Source organism: Hyla sarda, chromosome 5 (assembly GCF_029499605.1).
Source record: "Hyla sarda isolate aHylSar1 chromosome 5, aHylSar1.hap1, whole genome shotgun sequence".
NCBI lineage: Eukaryota > Metazoa > Chordata > Amphibia > Anura > Hylidae > Hyla > Hyla sarda.
Genome location: NC_079193.1, coordinates 265,195,024 through 265,216,557, shown reverse-complemented (window position 1 = coordinate 265,216,557; position 21,534 = coordinate 265,195,024). Strand labels below are relative to the sequence as shown.

At 41.5% G+C, this 21,534-nt stretch overlaps 1 long non-coding RNA gene across 1 annotated transcript in view; it reads left to right on the top strand.

Moving 5' to 3' along the window:
• LOC130272678 (uncharacterized) overlaps positions 1-21,534 on the top strand; it is a 71,404-nt gene that overhangs the window by 9,756 nt on the left and 40,114 nt on the right. The window lies entirely within an intron of this gene.

Genomic DNA, 21,534 nt, shown 5'->3' with positions numbered 1-21,534 from the left:
CGTCTGACCTTGCCTCTGCCTAGTCCTTCTGTCCCACGCCTTCTCAGCAGTCAGCGAGGTTGAGCCGTTGCCGGTGGATACAACCTGGTTGCTACCGCCGCAGCAAGACCATCCCGCCAATCCCTCACTGACACAGAGGATCCACATCCAGCTAGCCGAATCGTGACACTCAGCAGTACATATAGATGAGTATTTACGTTCTCCTTGTTTTTGCAATATTTCATTAAGTTACCATATATATATATATATATATATATATATATATATATATATATATATATATATATACCCCTTTTATTACATTTCATATTACTGTTCATCACATATTTACCAATATTTATACTCTTTTCCTATATATATATATATATATATATATTTGTATTTTAATAAAATATATATATTTATATATACATATATATATATATATATATATATATATATATATATAGTTAAAGTATGACGGCAGCACACCAAAGTAGTGAATCAATAAAGTGTTATTTTATTCCAGGGATATAGAGACAACGTTTCAGCGGTCTCTCAAGAGACCGCTGAGAGACCGCTGAAACGTTGTCTCTATATCCCTGGAATAAAATAACACTTTATTGATTCACTACTTTGGTGTGCTGCCGTCATACTTTAACTATCAAGAGGAACCAGAGCACCAAGGTTCAATTGTGCCTGCACCCACCTCACCCAAACTGGATGTGCTGCTTTATATGGACTTTATATATATATATATATATATATATATATATATTCATTTTTCCTCCCCCTCCCCTCCCCTCCCCCTCCACTTTTTCTCTCCTCTGTTTCCCCTAATTAACTACTTAATTTAATACTTACTTAATATATATTATTAATGCCGTTTGTTCCTTTTATCATCTCTGTATTTACACATTATTCCTCCATTCAGATATCGTTATTTTCAATAGATATTCTCTTTGTTCTCCTAGTGACTTCTATTTATATTATTTTGTGCCTCCCGTTCACTTACCTTTACTTCTTGTTCTACTATCTCTCCTGCGATCCCGCATCTTGTTCCCTGCCTGCGCAGTCTTCTTCTTCACATCCTATTTTCTTCTGCGTCACGGCGGCCATCTTTCCTTCTTCTGTGAGACTTCAACAGTCGTTCTCGCGATACTACGCAGTGTGGTGATCACCTGCGTCACAGCGAGCACGAGTCCTGTCAGATTTCAAACGCTGTCAGAATCCTGTCAGAACAACATCGGAACTTCATTGCGCACTTGTCTAAACAGATTATATCCCTATTTCATACAATTTTCATCTAAGCTTACTAAATATATATTGAACATTAGATATATTTTAATTCATATTACTAAAAAAAAAATTATTTCTTGCAAATTGACCTTAAGGGTTAATCAGTCTTACCTATAGTCAGCAAACCTTAATTCTCTGGAGAATTCTTATTTTTTATTGCCCCTTCAATAACTTAAAAATATTTTACTGTCATGGATGTTTCTGAGGATACTAGAATCCCTTCCAGGGATGCACGTCCATCATCCTTATCCTCTGACAATAAGATCCCTGATCACCTTCAATCAGCTGTGGACGAGTCAGTAGCTCAATCAGTCTACTCTGCTATCTCTATTTTGCAAGATAGTATCAATAAATCCATGTCTATGGCATTATCTAAAGATGGTCCTTCTAATGAACTCCCTGGACCTGTTACTCCCACTGATATATATTGGTCCCCTGAAACATCAGTTTCAAAATTAGCAAAGGGTTTCCATATCCCAAAAAAGGCTAAGGCGAAATGCCGTCATATTGCAGACGACAATGTTCCCTCCGAAAAATCCTCTAAAGGGACATGTCAACATTCCTCTCATCACAAAAGATCTAAGATGGGCCATTCTACTAGTGTCAGTCAGAAACACCCCATACCTTCATCCCATGAGGAAGCTATTTCTAAAAGGGACAAAAAAGCCACTAAAAGATCTAAATCGGATTCTTATAATGAATCCAATTCTGCTGATTCAGATGTATCCCTCACTTTTAATGAAGTAACTATTGAATCTGATTACTCCTCCGAAGAGAGTGGAGAATTAGCTGACGACCCTGAAATTCAGGAAGATTGCATTCCAGTAGACTCAGATCAATCCTATTTTGATCCCGCTTTGATCCGCCATCCCAGATCGGGGAAATGGCTTCCTACCGCTAAAGTGGCTAAGTTCATGTCTGCTAGAGTGTGCAAAAGCTTAGATAGAGCCACTCGCAATAAAATGAAAGCCGTGTGCCCAAGACCATCTCTACCACACAAATCGGCAATTACTCCAGAATTAGACCCTGTCCTAACTAAATTCCTCATGAAATCGGGGAAAAACCCCAAAAAGGGTTTGGATAGAAGTTTCCGCGCTTGCCAGGACAAGCTAATGGACCTCATTGGTTCTCTAACAAAAATATTTGATCTGGTCGAGCAATCCTCCACCAACAATAGACCCGTTGACAGAGAAGTTTTATTAGGATGGGCACAACGTGCTGTTTGTATATTCGGAAACGCCAACTCGGCGCTTTCAGTAGAACATAAATGTTCTGTTTTGATGAAAAAAGATCCCCAAATTACCAATCTGGCAACTAAAGATCCCGAAAAACCTACAGAAGGTTTGTTATTCGGAGATGATTTCATTCATGAAATGGGCAAATATGTTAGATTGTTTTCATCCATTAATAAAGCCCAATCTTCACTTAAAAAGGTTTTCTCTAATCGAGTTTTTGGTCGGGCCGAGAAAGGAAGGAGTCGCTTCCCCGGCCGATCCCTTCCAAACAGACAAAATTTTAAAGGCTCCTACCACACCAACCAATCATATCAGGCCCCACAAACAATTCCAACACCATTCTTTCTGTACCGTGGAAGACCATGGAGAGCCAGGAACCAGAGAGGAGTCCCTAAAGCAAGATCATCTTCAGGTAAGTCATCTCCATTCTTTCACACATCTCCCATTGGGAGGAAGAATCATACATTTTTAGAAAAATTGGAGTATGATTACTTCCGACTTATGGATACTAAATACTGTATCAGGTTTCCTGATAGAATTTACCTCTCCACCCATCCAAAGTTATCTCCCCCACCCAATTCAATTCTCAAAAATAGATCAGGCTCTGATCAATTCAGAAGTGGAGGATCTCATCTCAAAAAAATGCCATTGTTGCTGTCCCCATGAATTCTCTAGGTTTTCTCAGCAACCTATTCCTAGTAAAAAAGAAAGACGGAGGTCACAGTCCCGTTATCAACTTAAGTCTACTCAACAATTATGTTGTGTACAGACATTTCAAGATGGAAGGCATCCATCTCTTAAGAGATATGTTACTAAAAGATGATTGATTAATCAAGGTAGACCTAAAAGATGCCTATCTCACCATTCCAATACATCCATCCTTTCAAATGTATCTCCAGAATCTGTTTTGCACGAATCCAGTTTCTTGTTCTGCTAAAGTGGTGCTGCCTCGCACAGTCCGTGCGCCTGGGGCCCTGGAGGGTGAGCTGAGAATTCCATTACTTCTTCTGTTGTCACTAAGGCTCTGCATCTCGTGCTCCCCTGGGGATTTATTCCCTGCCCCTACCTTCCGAGACAATGACCACCAGCACACCGGCTGGGAATATGAATACCAGCGCGTGTTTGAAGTCTGCTGAGGATCGGAAGGCTCGTGCGTTGAAAATCAACACTATGTTAAACAGTGCTAGCCAAGAAAAGCAGGAGGTCGTGGACCTACGCATTCACATGTCCCAGTTGGAAACCGCACTCATACAGGAGCTGAGACTCACATGGGACATATCTACATTGCAAAAATACTTTGATGATAAAATGATCCCACGTGGACTCAGGATCAGGAAATTTCCTTCCACCATATACTGTGATGCCTTCAAAATAGAGTGGGAAGAGATTCTAACTGATTCATCACTGCGTTTCATCAAACTCCTCATAAAACACGAGGAGAACGCTTTGAAAGACATCCAGATAAATATTACTACACTACAAAGTACTGTTGCACAATTTGAAGACAACTCTGCATTCAGGGATTTAGATAAGAAAATCCAGGAAAATCTGGACAAATTGGAAGCCACGATTATGGACATAAAACAGTCCAAACTACTACGAGATATGCAGGATTATAAGATGAACAATGTCTACATCTGGCCTCAAACTGACACAAAATCGGGCACTCCCCGTTCAATTCTAAGGAAATTCAAACATCATCGTCGCAGCAAGAGTGCGCAGAGAGTGAATTTCAGTTCCACAGAAATGGATTCGTCAGACTCCGCTCCAGAAACCACCGATTTCTTTCGCCCAGGCAATTCCATCACCACTATTCCTCAAAACCCATCAGCATCTGTTAAATCCAAGCCGTCAAAAAACGACGGGGTGGCAGAAAACATTGCTCTGCCAAACAGAAGAAGGAATCCGCAGCGGAATCGCAAGAGGAACTAACAATCCCTGTATACAATCTATCTGAAAAGGTACTGTCTACACATCATATTACTTTATTATCAAGAGGATTATCGTTTTCTCCTACTCGGTCTTTTGATTTGTTTTCTACCTTACTAGATGTGAATAAATTTGTGAGAGGGATTACTATACGTAAACATTTTTTTCAGATGGACAATCCTATGGCCACTAGTGAGGTAGAATTTTTGGGCAATAGTCAGGATAGCAACGTATTAGAGGGTCATGATGTTAATTCCATGCTTCCTCACAATGGTGTCGAATGTGTTTTACGTTGTTCATTTGCAGAATTATGTGCCTTATCTGAACTACAACATATGCATGAACCCTCTTTTTCTATGCAACAATCTATCCCTAAGTTTGCAACTAAAAATCCTCATTTTTATCCAGTCATGTCGCGCACACAGTCCCTTGATTTTTTTCAGGAAGCTGTAGAGCGTGACCTGACTGTTCTATCTCAGTCCAAAACTACCACTAGTTCCAATCTTTCTTTTCAGGAGCGTGCGGCCTTGAAGGACATATCTAATATGTCCGATCTGGTCGTACGGCAAGCTGACAAGGGGGGAGCAGTGGTGTTGCTGGATGCCGGTCTATATAAAAAATTAAATTTAGAATTACTGTCAGATGTTACAACCTATAGACCGTTATCCAGCAACCCGTGTTCCATTTTTAAGGAGCAACTAAGAGAACTTGTGGATCTTGGGGAGCAGAATGGATTTATATCTAAATCTGAAGCAGATTATATTAAAATTGAACACCCAGTTACAGCTATCTTCCATTCACTCCCCAAGATACACAACAATTGTTTCCCCCCTCCTGTCAGACCCATAGTTGCTGGGATAGGTTCCCTTAATGAGAACCTATCTGCCTGGCTGGATAATCTCCTCCAACCACTCGTTCCAACTATGCCTGGATATATCCAGGATACAAAACATCTTCTGTCAGCAGTAGAAAGTTTAGAGTGGTCTGAGGGACTAACGTGGATTACAGCTGATGTAACTTCACTTTATTCTGTAATTCCCCACAGCCAGGCAACAACTGCTATGAGTTGGTTTTTGACCACATATTCTGAATACCCCGCTGGTCTGCAGGAATATATGATCATCGTTTTGGATTATTTACTCACTCACAACTTTTTTATGTTTGATGATCAGTTCTTCCTGCAGACCACCGGGGCCCCGATGGGCGCACGTTTCTCCCCCTCCATAGCTAATATATACATGGCTTACTGGGAAAGTATGTATTTATACTCATCTTCTAATGTGTTCAAGTCCAATATATATTGGTATGGCAGATATATTGATGATTTGCTATTTATATGGAGGGGTGATGCTATAGATTTAGACTGTTTTAAAGATTTTTTGAACTCTAATATGCTGAACTTACGCTTTACAGTCAATCATTGTATTTCTAACGTGTCTTTTTTGGATGTGACCATGAGGGGTGACACGGATTCTAAAAAAATTATATCTTCTACTTATCGCAAAGATACTGCTGTAAATTCCATCTTACATGCACGTTCGTGTCACCCCCCACATGTCATCCATAACCTCCCTATTGGAGAAGCTATTCGAACCAGACAGAATTGCACTAGGGATATGGATTTTTCTGTTGAAATGAATGCGTTATCTGAACGCCTTCGCCATAGAGGGTATCCACAGTGGTCACTGGATCGTGCAAACAACATTGCCCGATCCAGGAACCGAGATCGTCTTCTTAAAAACCAACACCCGAGAATAACAGACAATAGCACCTCTAAACCAATGGTTTTTTCTACGCAATATAGTCTTCAATTTCCACAGATTTGTAACATCATAAAAAAATACATACCATTGATTTCATCTGACCCTCAGCTTTCAGATACTATGCATGCAGGTTTTCGGTGTGTGGCTAAACGTGCTCCCACACTCGGTCAGACTATTTCACCATCACTTTTTTCCTCCCACACTACAATTTCACCTACCTGGTTGAAAACTGTAGGTATTTACAGATGCGGACACACCCGTTGCATCTGCTGTAACATTTTGTCCCCCACATCTGTAGTTACGTCATACGCGACAGGAGCGACATATCATATTAGACAATATATCAACTGTAATACTAAATACGTGGTGTATCTCCTGTCGTGTGTGACGTGCAAAGTACAGTATGTGGGGTGCACCACTAATAGTCTCAAAACCCGTATCAGAAAACATTTATCAGATATACCTCACTTTAATTCTAGAAGTGTTTCATCTGTATCACTGCATTGTGCCCAACACCACAACGGAGATTTTTCCTCCATTCATTTATCTGCCATTGAAAAAGTTTTTTTGCCCAAACGCGGCGGTAATCATAGACAGAAATTGTTGAACCGTGAGGTATACTGGATCATCAAATTGGGGACCAGGGCGCCTCAGGGTTTAAACAAAAGACAAGATGTTATTCTATATTATTGAATATTAAATCAGTATTAAATATTATATCTAGACTATCTTTTGTTGAAAGTTCTTTTTGCTATAGTTTTCTGCAGTTTTTGCCCTTACGATTTTGGAAGTAGCAGATATTATATCTGTATCCATATATTCACATATGGTTTCGCTATTCATCTGTTACCATTTTTGCTATACTTTTTTGCTACAATTTAATATATAATTTTTTACATACACTACAGACATACCATGTCTAATATAGCAGCATATTGGAGTCCAGAAATCGGGCTTAAACAATAGTGAGAGATGCATCTGTGTTTATCTTTGTATTATATAAAATATAAAATATATTTTTTCCATATATAGATTTTGTTAATTTAACAGAAATTCTATCTAATACATCTATACAACCATGCATATCTTTCCTCAAAATCCCTTTTTGAAGTGATTATGACCTATTCACACAGGTTTCCTTGACATGTGTGCGTTTTTACACACTTTAGGTTACATACATATGAATGCATATTTAAGAATTGAATAATAATTTTTCTACATTTAATAAGTTCTTTTCACCTTGCAACATATGTATGCCCTCAAGTGTGTACTTTTGTCTTAACTAATACTTTTGTATGTTATACTATGTATATTTTAGTTTGTGGTTGTAAGGGGTTAATGCCTGGACTCCAGGAGGTTGGTCATGTGAGCAATCACCTCATCCTTCCACCTGGGAGAACCATGTAATTTCCTCTATATATACCTAGACAAATGTGGTTTTATCTTATGTACGATTAAGGGTGCTAACGCACCTGAAACGCGTCACCTTGACCCCTGTTATGGCATTTTAAGCATTAAAGAATCTGTTTTGCACAAATCCTGGCGCTGGACATCCAGTTTCTTGTTTTGCTAAAGTGGTGCTGCCTCGCACAGTCCGTGCGCCTGGGGCCCTGGAGGGTGAGCTGAGAATTCCATTACTTCTTCTGCTCCAATTTCTTTGGAACGATCAAAAATGGCAATTCACTTGCCTCCCATTCGGACTAGCATTAGCCCCATGATGTTTCACCAAACTTCTAAAACCAATTGTGGCCCTTCTAAGAAGCCGAGGTGCTTGTCTGATTATTTATCTAGACGATATTCTCCTTATGGCTCAAACACAATCACTTCTACTCTTGCACAAAGAATGGACTCTGTCCCTTCTAACCAATCTGGGTTTTCTGATCAATCACAAGAAATCCATTCTCCAACCTTCTCAAGAGATGGAATTCCTGGGCTTTATGATCAACACCCAGTCGACCACTCTAAGTCTTCCTCCCAGAAGACTAAAAACTATCCGCAAGGAGATTCGCCAAATTCTTCACAAAGATCTTATCTCTCTGAGAACGATTGCTCGGATTGTGGGTCTCCTCTCAGCTTCCATTCAAGCTGTCTTTCCAGCCCCTCTACATTATCGAGCTCTTCAGCGTCTGAAGATTCGTCATTTGAGAGAAGGTCTGGGATACTCAAACTACGTTCCCCTTTTATCAGACGCCAAGGAAGAACTTCTTTCGTGGCTATCTCCATTCAGAATTGGAATGGAAAGGCAATTTTCAATCCCAATCCGGACCTTATAATAGAATCAGATGCAAGTCTAATGGGCTGGGGTGCTCGTTGCTACTCCCTCTTTACTGGAGGGAAATATTCTACTTCCGAATCTACCCTTCATATCAACTGCTTAGAGCTTTTGGCTGGGTCATTCGCAGTAAAAAGTTTTGCGAAGAATTCCTCTCACTGTTGTGTTTTACTTCGCATGGACAACATATCGGCTGTCCAATATATCAATCATCTTGGTGGAACAACTTCCAAGGCCCTTGCCGATATTGCCAAAGATTTCTGCCATTTTTGTCTAGACAGACATATTACTCTGAAGGCGGAATACCTTCCAGGGATCTGCAACTCTATTGCAGATTGGAATTCCAGATTTCTCACGGATTTCAGTGATTGGAACCTTCTCCCAAAAGTTTTTCAACAAATCAATCAAATATGGGGTCCACTTCATCTCGACATGTTCGCTTCTCGTCTGAATTGTCAGCTTCAACAGTTCTTCAGTTGGAAACCAGATCCAGAAGCAATAGGAGTGGATGCTTTCCTCCAATTTTGGCCTCCGGAAGCCCTATACACGTTTTCCCCTTTCAATCTCGTTCCTCATCTACTCTTTCAAACTTCCCTTCGGAAATCAACTCTCGTTCTCATCACTCCTTGGTGGCCAACTCAACCTGTGTTTCCTCAACTCCTAGATCTTTTAATAGACTATCCTCTAATTCTCCCTACTTCCCAGGATCTCCTCCAGGACCCTCTAGGCAACTTTCATCCATTAATCCTGTCGGATCAATTGACTCTTGTCGCTTGGTTAATTTCGGGCATCCCAGGCCAATCTCACCACTTTCTTTCACAACTACAGAACTCTTATCAGATGCATGGGCTCCAGGCACCAAATATGCTTACAGATAAGCCTGGAAAATTTGGCTTCATTGGTGCTCTTAGCGGGATTTGGATCCCTTTCAAACGTCTCTTTTTAACATCTTACATTTTTTATCCACCTGTTTTGATGATGGTAAAGCTTACCGCACCATCAATTTATATCGTTTAGCTATCTCGGCTAGACATTCTCTTATAGACTCGTTACCTATTGGTAAACATCCTTTAGTATGTAGACATGGTAAAGACTGTTTCGTTTTGGAATTTGTTACCGTAGCATGATTCTGTATTGAATAGTTTCTTCGCTGCAAAGAAGAGGAAGAAATATGGGCAACTGTCACTATTATACCTGTCTTCATACTCTGAATGGACACTGAATATGACAACATGTTTGGCTACGCCATACCTTTGTTATCAAAGTTTTTTCTGTTTATTCTTATATATACATATTCATTTCTTTTGCTGCTGAGTGAGTAAAAGAGGTTTTAAGCATAATACTCGCGTCTTGTCTTTAATAAAATTTATATTTTCCTTCACCAAGGGTAGGAAAATCTTCAATTATGCATTATTCATCATACATATTTGTAACATACCCAGTCATGTTAAAGGGGTAGCCTCAGCTTCTGTGGCCCCTGGCTTCTGTGGCCCCAACAGCTTTGGCTACCAGCCTCGCTGACAGTGGGGTTAGTTAGGGAGCTAGGACACTGGGCCAGTCAAGCACAGGCCAAAGTGTCTCATGCTTGTTCATATGTGCCAGATTTAAACAAATGCCAGTGGGTGGTATCTCTGCTGGAGCTTCTATGTACCAACTACTTGCCTGTTTGCCTGATTCTTCTGCCTTGACTTCAATTTCTGCTACTGATGTTCCTGATAATCTGACCCCTGGCTTGTCTTTTGACCCTACTCTGGTTTCTGATTTTGATTCTGACACTACCTATTGGCATTTGACCCCAGCTTTTCAAGTAGGTTGGGACAAGGGAAAAGAAAAGGACTAATCTCCCTTGCTGTACACCCCTCTATATGTACCTTGCTGTAAACCCCCCTATATTTTGCCTGCTGTAAATTCCCCCTATATTTTACCTGCTGTAAATTCCCCCTATATCTGCCCTGCTGTAAACCCCCCCCCCTACATGTGCCCTGCTGTAAACCTCTCTATATATGCCCTGCTGCACCCCTTCATATGTGCACTGCTCTGGCCGATAGCAATATATAGCACATGCTACCATCATAGATATGTCCATAGCAAAACCTGTCCAAAGGAAAAGTTGCCCAATCAGATCGTTTCTTTCATTTTGCAGAGGCCTTGTTAAAAAGGAAAGAACAGGGGTACATTTCTCTAATAAGGGGTACAGTGCGCATTTACGCCCCACAGGTGTCTGACAGATTTTTGGAACAGTGGTCCGTGAAAATGAAAAATGTTATTTTTCATTTGCACAGCCCACTGTTCCAAAGATCTGTCAAACGCCAGTGGGGTGTAAATGTTCACTGCACCCCTTATTAAATTCTGTGAGGGGTGTAGTTTCCAAAATGGGGTCACATGTGGGCGGTACACTGTTCTGGCACCGTGGGGGCTTTGTAAACACACATGGCCTCCCACTTCTATTCCAACTAAATTCTCCCACCAAATGCTCAATGGCGCTCCTCCTTTTCAGAGCATTGTAGTTCGCCCACAGAGCACTTTACATCCACATATGGGGTATTTCCATGGGGTTACAAATTTTGGGAGGCTTTTTCCCCAATTACCCCTTGTGAAAATGAAAAATTTGGGATAACACCAGCATTTTAGTGAAAATAATCTAATTTTTCATTTTCATGTCCAACTTTATCAGAAATTTGTCAAGCACCTGTGGGGTGTTAAGGCTCACTGTATGCCTTGTTACGTTCCTTGAGGGTTGTAGTTTCAAAAATAGTATGCCATGTGTTTTGTTTAGTTTTTTTGCTGTTCTGGCACCATAGGGGCTTCCTAAAAACAATTTCTGCAAAATTTGCTTTCCAAAAGCCAAATGTGACTTCTTCTGTAGCGCGTCAGCAGAGCACTTGACGTCCACACATGGGGTATTTCTATACTCAGAGATGGTGTTACAAATTTTGGGGGGAATTTTCTCCTATAACCCCTTGTAAAATGTAAAATTTGGGGGAAAACCAGCATTTTAGTGAAAAATAAATAAATTCATTTACACATTCGACTTTAACAAAAAGTCGTCAAACACCTGTGGGGTGTTAAGGCTCAGCGGACCCCTTGTTACATTCCTTGGGGGGTGTAGTTTACTAAATAGTATGCTATGTGTTTTTTTTTTTTGCTTTTCTGGCACCATAGGGGCTTCCTAAATGTGACATACCTCCCAAAAACCATTTCAGAAATACTCACTCTCCAAAATCCCATTGTCGCTCCTTCCCTTCTGAGCCTTGTAGTGCACCCACAGAGCACTTGACATCCACATGTGAGGTATTTCCTTACTCGAGAGAAATTGGGTTACAAATTTTTGGGGGCTTTTTCTCCTTTTAACCCTTGTATAATTTCAAAAACTGGGTCTACAAGACCATGCGAGTGTGAAAAATGAAAATTTTGAATTTTCTCCTTTACCTTGCTGCTATTCCTGTGAAGCACCTAAAGGGTTAACACACTTTCTGAATGTCATTTTGAATACTTTGGGGGGGGTGCAATTTTTATAATGGGGGTCATTTATGGGGTCTATCTAATAAGAAGACCCCTCAAATCCACTTCAAAACTGAACTAGTCCCTGAAAAATTCTGATTTTGAAAATGTTGTGGAAAATTGCTGCTGAACTTTGAAGCCCTCTGATGTCTTCCAAAAGTAAAAACATGTCAACTTTATGATGCAAACATAAAGTAGACATATTGTATATGTGAATAAATATCTAATTTATTTGCAATATCCATTTCCTTACAAGCAGAGAGTTTCAAAGTTAGAAAAATGCAAAATGTTCAAAATTTTCATGAAATTTTGGGATTTTTCACCAAGAAAGGATGCAAGTAATGATGAAAATTTACCACTATCATAAAGTAGAATATGTCACGAAAAAACTGTCTCGGTATCAGAATAATCAGTAATAGCATCCCAGAGTTATTAATGCATAAAGTGACAGTGGTCAGAATTGCAAAAAAGGGCTGAGTCCATAAGGTGAAAAAGGGCTCAGTCCTTGACGGGTAAAAAAAAAAGGGACATTTCTCATAGAAAGTGCATACAGTCTCCCATCTGCAGTTTTACCCACAGGGCCACCTTAAAATGTATTAAAAAGCATCTTTGGTGTTTTCTACTATTTTGACTAATTGTATAATCCTCCCTTCAGTTTTATGTGCTATGCTTTGTGTCAGCTCAGTATTACATAGTGGCTGCATTTCAATTTCTGGGGTTCAAGCACACAGCAAAATCAATACATAGTTAGCATGTAAATTTGTGTCCTACCAAGTACTATTTATCAGTTCAGCCAGTTGACGTGAAGGGAAAATAAGGCACTCGATAAACAAGTGTGAAAGGGATTGCAGAATGCCAAATGAGGTCCATCAGCATATGACTCAGTTAAGCATTTCCAAGTCTAATATGAGCAACAGAATGAAGAAACTTTTTGTGCATGTTTGACACCGAAAAGATCATGAATCTAAAGTGATTTGTATAAAGGAGACCTTTCTGAATAAAGAACAGATGTTAATTAAAACATTTTGACATTATAACTTTTCTAAAGTACCTAAAGTGGATATAAATGAAAAACCCTGCACTTAAAATAAAAAAGGCAAAGGCAAATTTTAAAACAGAATAAATGATTACACATACTTTGCATGATAAACTGGAAGATACATTAATATGGATTAGTATTATTAAAATGGAAAAAAAGTGGAACTAAGTTTATATCTTTTTAAGGAATATAAGTATTTTACCAGTAATATGACGTATTCCGCACTGGACATTTGCCAAACGTCCACTGACCTGATTACTCCGTCCATTAAAAGGTATTAAAAAACTGTAATCTTTGTCCGCATGGCTATGTTCAGACATAGCAACCAATCTGATGGCTTATTTCATTTTTTAGAGATCTTTTTAAATCCTTAACAACATAGAACTTAAGTGTACATCCTGGTGCCCTGGTACTTAACGCACCAGGACGTACATTCATGTCCTATACATGACACAAGCACCAGACCGGTGCTGGCATCATGCGTGGCAGGTCCCGGCTGCTATCAGCAGCAAGGGACCCGCCGGTAATGGCGAACATCAGCAAACACACTGATGTCTGCTATTAACCCCTCAGATGCCGTGATCAATACAGATCACGGCATCTGCGGCAATACGGTCGTTATATTGTATGATTCATTTGCCCGCGGTGCTGCCACTGGGATCCGATCATCTAAAGTGGCGGACAGAGGTCCCCTCACCTGCCTTTGTCTGTCTCCTGGAGTCTTCTGTTCTGGTCTGAGATTGAGCAGACCTGAGCAGAAGATCACCGACAACGATGATCAGTGCTATGCCCAATGCATAGCACTGAACAGTATTAGCAATCAAATGATTGCTATAAATCAGTGATGGCGAACCTATGGCACGCGTCCCACAGGTGGCATGCCGAGCCCCCTCTGTGGGCCCGTGGCCATAGTTTGCCATCAGCCCATCGCCATCAGCCCAAGTTTTTTTAAGCTTGCTGTAGCGCATTTTTCTGCTCTCATAAGGGCATACCACATACCTACATCTAAGTGGTCTACTATTTTGTACCTGTTAATCTGTCAAGGGCCTACATACTGTGAAAGGACAGCCAAAAGTAATCACTGGCTGGTGTTTTCCTCCAATAAGTTTTTTAAGCGTACTGTTGCACATTTTTCTGCTCTCATAAATGCATACCACATACCTACATCTAAGAGGTGTACTATTTTGTACCTGTTGATCTGTCAAGGGCCTACATAATGTGAAAGGACAGCCAAAAGTAATCACCGGCTGGTGTTTTACTCCAATATGTTTTTTTAAGCATACTGTACAGCATTTTTCTGCCCTGTTTGTTCCACCACAAATGGTCTGCTGGTTATACTAGTCTGTAGACGGCATAATACATACCCAGCAGTCCATTCCTAATAGTCTGTGAAAGAGTGCAAATTTGTATTTATTACACAGTGACTGTGTGCTGCAGCTCTGTTGTGTACTGCTGGTGTTGTGCAAAAATATGTTTTTTAAGCACACTATAGCAAATTTTTCTGCCCTCATAAGTGCATACCACATACCTACATCTAAGTAGTGTGCTATTTTGTACCTGTTAATCTGTCAAGGGCCTACATACTGTGAAAGGACAGCCAAAAGTAATAATCGGCTGGTGTTTTACTCCAATATGTTTATTTTGCCTACTGTAGCACATTTTTCTACCCTCATAAGTGCATACCACATACCTACATTTAAGTAGTGTACTATTTTGTACCTGTTAATCTGTCAAGGGCCTAGATACTGTGAAAGCCCAGGAAAAAGCACTCACCGGCTGGTGTTGCACTCAGATACTTTTTTAAGTGTACTGTAACACATTTTTCTGCCTTCATAAGGGCATACCACATACGTACATCTGAGTAGTGTACAATTTTGAACCTGTTAATCTGTCAAGGACCTAGATACTATGAAAGCCCATGCAAAATTACTCACCGGCTGGTGTTTTTACTCAGATTCTTTTTTAAGGGTACTGTAGTTCATTTTTCTGCCATCATAAGTGCATACCACATACCTACATCTAAGTAGTGTACTATTTTGTACCTGGTAATCTGTCAAGGGCCTAGATACTGTGAAAGGACAGTCAAAAGTACACACCTGCTTCTGTTCTAGACAAATACTGTTTTAAGCGCAGTGAAGCGTATTGTACTCCCCTCATATACGCACTAAGTATGTCAGGCAGAGAAGTGCCAGGAAGTGCAAAGAGGAGTGGCAGAGGGTTAAATTCATCAGGCAGAGGTCAAAGCAAACTAGGGTCAAGTGGAAGCAGGAGTCGTAGTGAGAAGCCTGAACTCCCGGTATCAGCTAGCAGTCGTGTGTTGACCAGTAACCTGCCGTGGTTAACTCTGTCATCCACTTCATCACAAGTGGTATCTGATACCGCCAGTCAACAGTCGATGGGTTCCTCAGACACAGCCCTCAGTTAGCATGGCCCGGGAGCAGTCCCTGTCCTCCCATTGCCTCTGTCCTATGCTGTTCCCTCCCCTAAAGAAGTATCTTATGCTGTTGGTTCAGCTCCACTATTCAGTGAGGACGATCTAATAGAGGACAGTCAGCAGCTCTTGCCCAACAAAGAAGTGGAGGAGACATCTACAGCTTCCCCCACTATGCGGGAAACTAGTGATGAGGAGAGTGACGTGGGAGGTGGTGTTGCCAGGGTTCTGGGTCCTGAACCAGACACTGGTGAGGAACCTGAGGAGGAAATCAGTGACGTGCAGACACTTGTTGATCATGATGAAGCCGATCACAATTGGCACCACGGCCCTGAGTCAACATATGCTTCGCCACCATAAAGTGGCCTGGGAGAAACGTAGCTCCAATGTGGTGGTCCAGCCTGCTGCTCCCTCTGTCCGCTAGCCAAGGCTCCACCACAACAGCCGAAGGCAGCTGCTTGTCATACCTTCCTTTTTTCTCTCCAGATGCTCCTGCTCCTCTTACTTTTAGTCAGTCATTCCACCAACAATCCATCAGCGAAGCCATGTCCAAGAAACAACAGTATGCGCCCACTCATCCAGTGGTGCAGAAGCTAAATGTGCTCCTGTCCAAGTTGCTAGTGCTGCAGTCCCTCCCTTTTTTAAGTGGTGGACTCCGCACCTTTCAGAGATCTGATGGCTTGTGCCGAGCCAAGGTGGAGAGTGCCAAGCAGTCATTTCTTTGCGAAAAAGGCAGTACCGGCTCTGCACAATTTTGTGGAAGAGAAGGAGGGCCAGTCCTTGAGCCTGTCGGTGTGTACCAAAGGGAATAGCAGCGCCGACGTCTGGAGCTGTAATTATGATCAGGGATAATACATGTCCTTTACAGCTCACTGGTTGAATGTGGTTCCTGCACAGCCAAAACACCAGTTTGGACAGGTCATGCCGCTTCCTCCTCCATGCTCTCAGGCCGTTGGTCCTGTGACAGTGTGCAACTCCGCCTCCTCATCTTCCCCCATGTCCTCAGTGCCCCTTCAGCAATGCCCCTTCAGCATACCATTTGTGCAGGGCACGGCTGTGTCACGCTGTTCTTCACATGGTTTGCCTTGGCGAACAGAGTCAAACAGGGGAGGAACTGCTAAAAGTAATTCGTAAAGAAATCAGAGCATGGCTTACTCAATGAAAACTGGAAATGGAAACCATGGTGACTGACAACGGGAAGAACATCTTACATGAGCTGCGACTGGGAAGGCTGAGCCATGCACCCTGCATGGCACACATGTTCAATCTGGTTGTGAAGCAGTTACTGAAGTGTTCCCACCCATTTGCAAGACATCCTAACAATGGGAAGGAAACTTTGCATGCACTTGCAGCCACTCATACACTGCAAAGCACACCCTCCTTGAGCTGCAGCGTCACAACGGTATCCCTCAACATAGTCTGGTTTGTGACGTTGCCACACGTTGGAATTCCACCCTCCATATGTTGGACCGACTGTACGAACAGAGAAAAGCCATCACCGATTTTTTGATGACCCAAGCGGCTAAGGGTGCTCCCCTGTTTAACTTCAATGGGAACCAGTGGCAGCTCATACGTGACACCTGTCGTTTACTCAGGCCCTTTGTGAAAGCCACCTTATTAGTAAATTGCCAGGGTTACGGAATGAACAACGTCATTCCACTGCTTAATTTCTTACAACACATGTTGGAAACGATGGCTGGTCAGGGCACTGGAGATGTAGCACCTTCATCTCATGGCCACATGAGCTCTGTGGGGGCTGAACTGGAGGAGGAGGGGGAGGGGCAGAGTGGAGCACAGTTTAGGTTTCACCAAATGGGCATTTTTTCTAGAAATCAAACAGGAGAGAAGGAGCAGCCAGAGGAGCTAAAGGGTTATGAGGAAGGCCAGACAGAGGACCCAGACACACCGTGGCAGTATGCAGTTGAGAGGGAGGCAGGGAGTCCCTCCAAGTCACTTGCACAAATGGCACGATGCATGCTCACGTGCTTGCGTAGTGTCATCATTCGGCAGCAGGATGACTTCTGGATCTCCACCTTATTGGACCCTCGATACCGCCACAAAATAGGGGCGATTTTTACACCCACTGAGAGGGAGGAAAAAGTGACCTACTACAGAGGCATCCTATGTAGTCAGTTGGCCGATGCCTCCCCACTCTATCACGGGTCACTTTCAGGACTCCTGATGCTGCTGCTGCCACCTCCAGGCTGTGCCATTCCGCCACTATATGGTCTCTTCATGCTTCAGCCACCTCCAGGCTGTGCCATTCAGACACTATATGGTCTCCTTATACTTAGGCCAACTCCAGGCTGTGCCATTCAGCCACTATATGGTCTCCTCATACTTCAGCGAACTCCAGGCTGCGCCATTCAGCCACTATATGGTCTCTTCTCATGCTTCAGCCACCTCCAGGCTGTGACATTCAGCCACTATATGGTCTCCTCATGCTTCAGCAAACTCCAGGCTGTGGCATTCAGATACTATATGGTCTCCTCATGCTGCCACAAACTCCAGGCTGTTCCATTCAGCCACTATAGGGTCTCCTCATGTTTCAGCTACCTCCAGGCTGTGCCAATCAGCAAATTTATGGTTTACTGATGCTGCTGGGCCTGGGCCTAAACATTTTTATGGAAGCACTAGCTGCCATAAATCTTTAATTTAAATTTCAAAATTCATCTTTTAATCTTAGGGACTGTGAAGCCCTAGTGTCCACTCATGCTGCGGCCAGCTCCAGGCTGTGTCATTCAGCAACTAAATGGTCTCCTCATGCTTCAGCAAACTACAGGTTGTTCCATTCAGCCACTATGTGGTCTCCTCATGCTGCCACAAACTCCAGGCTGTGCCATTCAGCCACTATAGGGTCTCCTCATGTTTCAGCCACCTCCAGGCTGTGCCAATTTATGGTTTACTGATGCTTCTGGGCCTAACATTTTTTTATGGTAGCACTAGCTACCATAAATCTTCAATTTCAATTTCAAAATTAATCTTTTAATCTTAGGGATTGTGAAGCCCTAGTGGCTACTCATGCTGCGGCCAGCTCCAGGCTGTGTCATTCAGCAACTATATGGTCTCCTCATGCTTCAGCCAACTCCAGGCTGTGCCATTCAGACACTATATGGTCTCCTCATACTGATGCCACCTCCAGGCTCTGTCATTGTGCTGCCATGTGACATGTCACTCCTTGTTAGATTTGGTCCTTTGTATTCACATGCGGGGGGCCTGGGACACTAAAACTTGGGAGTTATAATTTCAATTTCAAAATCCTCAATTTCAATTTCAAAATCTTAAATTTAAAAATCTTAAATTTCAAAGGTCTCCTCATGTTTCTGCCAACTCCAGATGTGCCATTCAGACACTATATGGTCTCCTCATGGTTCAGCCAACTCCAGGCTGTGCCATTCAGACACTATATGATCTCCCCATGCTGCCACAAACTCCAGGCAATCATTCAGCCACTATATGGTCTCCGCATACTGATGCCACCTCCAGACTCTGTCATTGTGCTGCCCTGTGACATGTGACTACTTGCTTGATTTGGTCCTTTGTACTCACACTTTGGGGCCTGGGACACTAAAACTTGGGAGATAAAATTTTAATTTCAAAATTCTCAATTTCAATTTCAAAATCCTCAAATTCAATTTCAAAATCTTAAATTTGAATTTTAAAATCTTAAATTTCAATGGTCTCCTCATGCTTCTGGCAACTCAAGGCTGTGCCATTCAGACACTATATGGTCTCCTCATGCTTCAGCCAACTCCAGGCTGTGCCATTCAGACACTTTATGGTCTCCTCATGCTTCAGCCAACTCCAGGCTGTGCCATTCAGCAACTATATGGTCTCATGCTTCAGCCAACTCCCGGCTGTGCCATTCAGACACTATATGGTCTCCCCATGCTGCCACAAACTCCAGGCAGTCATACAGAAACTATATGGTCTCCTCATACTGATGCCAACTCCAGGCTCTGTCATTGTGCTGCCATGTGACATGTGATTCTTGTTAGATTTGGTCCTTTGTACCCACACGTTGGGACCCGGGACACAAAAACTTGGGAGTCAAAATTTTTATTTCAAAATCCTCAATTTCAATTTAAAAATCTTAAATTTACATTTAAAAATCTTTAACTTCAGTGGTTTCCTCATGCTTTAGCTACCTCCAGGCTGTACCATTCTGCCACTATATAGTCTCTTCATGCTTCAGCCACCTCTAGGCTGTGCCATTCAACCACTATAGGGTCTCCTCATGATTCAGCCCCCTCCAGGCTGTGTCATTCAGCCAATATAAGATTTACTGATGCTGCTGGGCCTGGGCCTAAAATGTTTATGGTAGCACTAGCTTTTAATCTTAGGGATTGTGAAGCCCTAGTGTCTACTCATGCTGCTGCCAGCTCCAGGCTGTGTCTTCAGCAACTATATGGTCTCCTCATGCTGCCAACACCTCCACGCTGTGTCATTTAGCCACTATATGGTCTCCTCATGCTGCCAACACCTCTACAGTGTGTCATTCAGCCACTATATGATTTCCTTACCTCATGCTTCAGCCACATCCAAGCTCTGTCATTCAGCCACTATATGGTCCCCTCATGCTGACACCTCCACACTGTATCATTCAGCCACTATATGGTCTCCTCATGCTGCCAACACCTCTACCCTTTGTCATTCAGCCACTATATGGTCTTCTCATGCTGCTAACACCTCCACGCTGTGTCATTCAGCCACTATATGGTCTCCTTATGCTGCCAACACCTCCATGCTGTGTAATTCATCCACTATATGGTCTAAAATAAAAAAAAAGTGTAAAATAATAAAATAAAAAAAGTAATTTTTTTAAGTAAAAAAAATTTGAAATATCCCCTCCCGCAATAAAAATGTAAATCGTCCCTTTTCCCCCATTTTACCCCAAAAAAGGATACAAAAATGTATTACACACTTGGTATTGCCGCATAAGTCCGAACTATCAAAATATATTGTTAATTATTCTGAACAGTGAACGGCATGAACGTAAAAAAAAAAGTCCAAAATTGCTGCTTTTTTGGCACATTTTATTCCATAAAGATTTATAAAAAAATTTATAAAAAGTTAAATATAAGCAAAAGTGGTACCGATAAAAACTACAGATCACGGCGGAAAAAATTAGCCCTCATACTGCCCTGTATACGGAAAAATTTGAAAATTATAGGCGGTCAAAATAGGGAAATTTTAAACATACTAATTTTGTTAAAACAGTTTGAGTTTTTTTTTATGCTGTACAATTATAAAAAAAAATTTGCTAAATTGCGGTTTTCTTTTCAATTTCCCCACATAAATAATATTTTTTTGGTTGTGCAATACATTTTATAGTAAAATGAGTGATGTCATTACAAAGTCAAACTGATGATGCAAAAAACAAGCCCTCATAGGGGTCTGTGGATGAAAATATAAAAGAGTTGTGATTTTTAGAAGGTAGGGAGGAAAAAACGAAAAAGCAAAAATAAAATTGGGCTGGTTTTACATCTGACAAATTTATATTTTGTGCATATTTTTTATGTGTGTTTAACTTGTTAACATTGTAAAACATTTAAAAACTGCAAACAAAGACCTGATTTGCTTAAAAGCCAGTAAAAAGCCTAAATAGGCAAAAATGGTCTTAAAGCGTACCTGTCAAAAAAAAAAAAAAAAAAATATATATATATATATATATATATATATATATATATCAGAGTTCAGCAGCACACTCTGATTTTTTTACTACAAGTGGGACCCCTCACCAAGGTCTTTTTTCAGCATGCACCCCTTTACTTTTGGACTTTGACCAGTTGTGCTGCTCCTCTATCTTTTTATATTTATATATATATGGTAACACAGTGTCCAATCCTGACTGTGTTTATCTCATTTTTATGCCCCTATAACCTGATTTTTTTTAATTTTTATAAAAATGCTTCTTTTTATTAGCTCATAGTGTTAGAAATCCTCTCAGGGGAAGGGGGCGTGTCCCTCCCTGGTGGTGGTTTGAGGTAATTGGTGTGTCTGCCCATGCAGTCTTTTCCATGAGTCATCTCTTGTCCACAATTCATGAACAAGCCTTATGCTGCTGCAGGACTGATAAGTGTCCC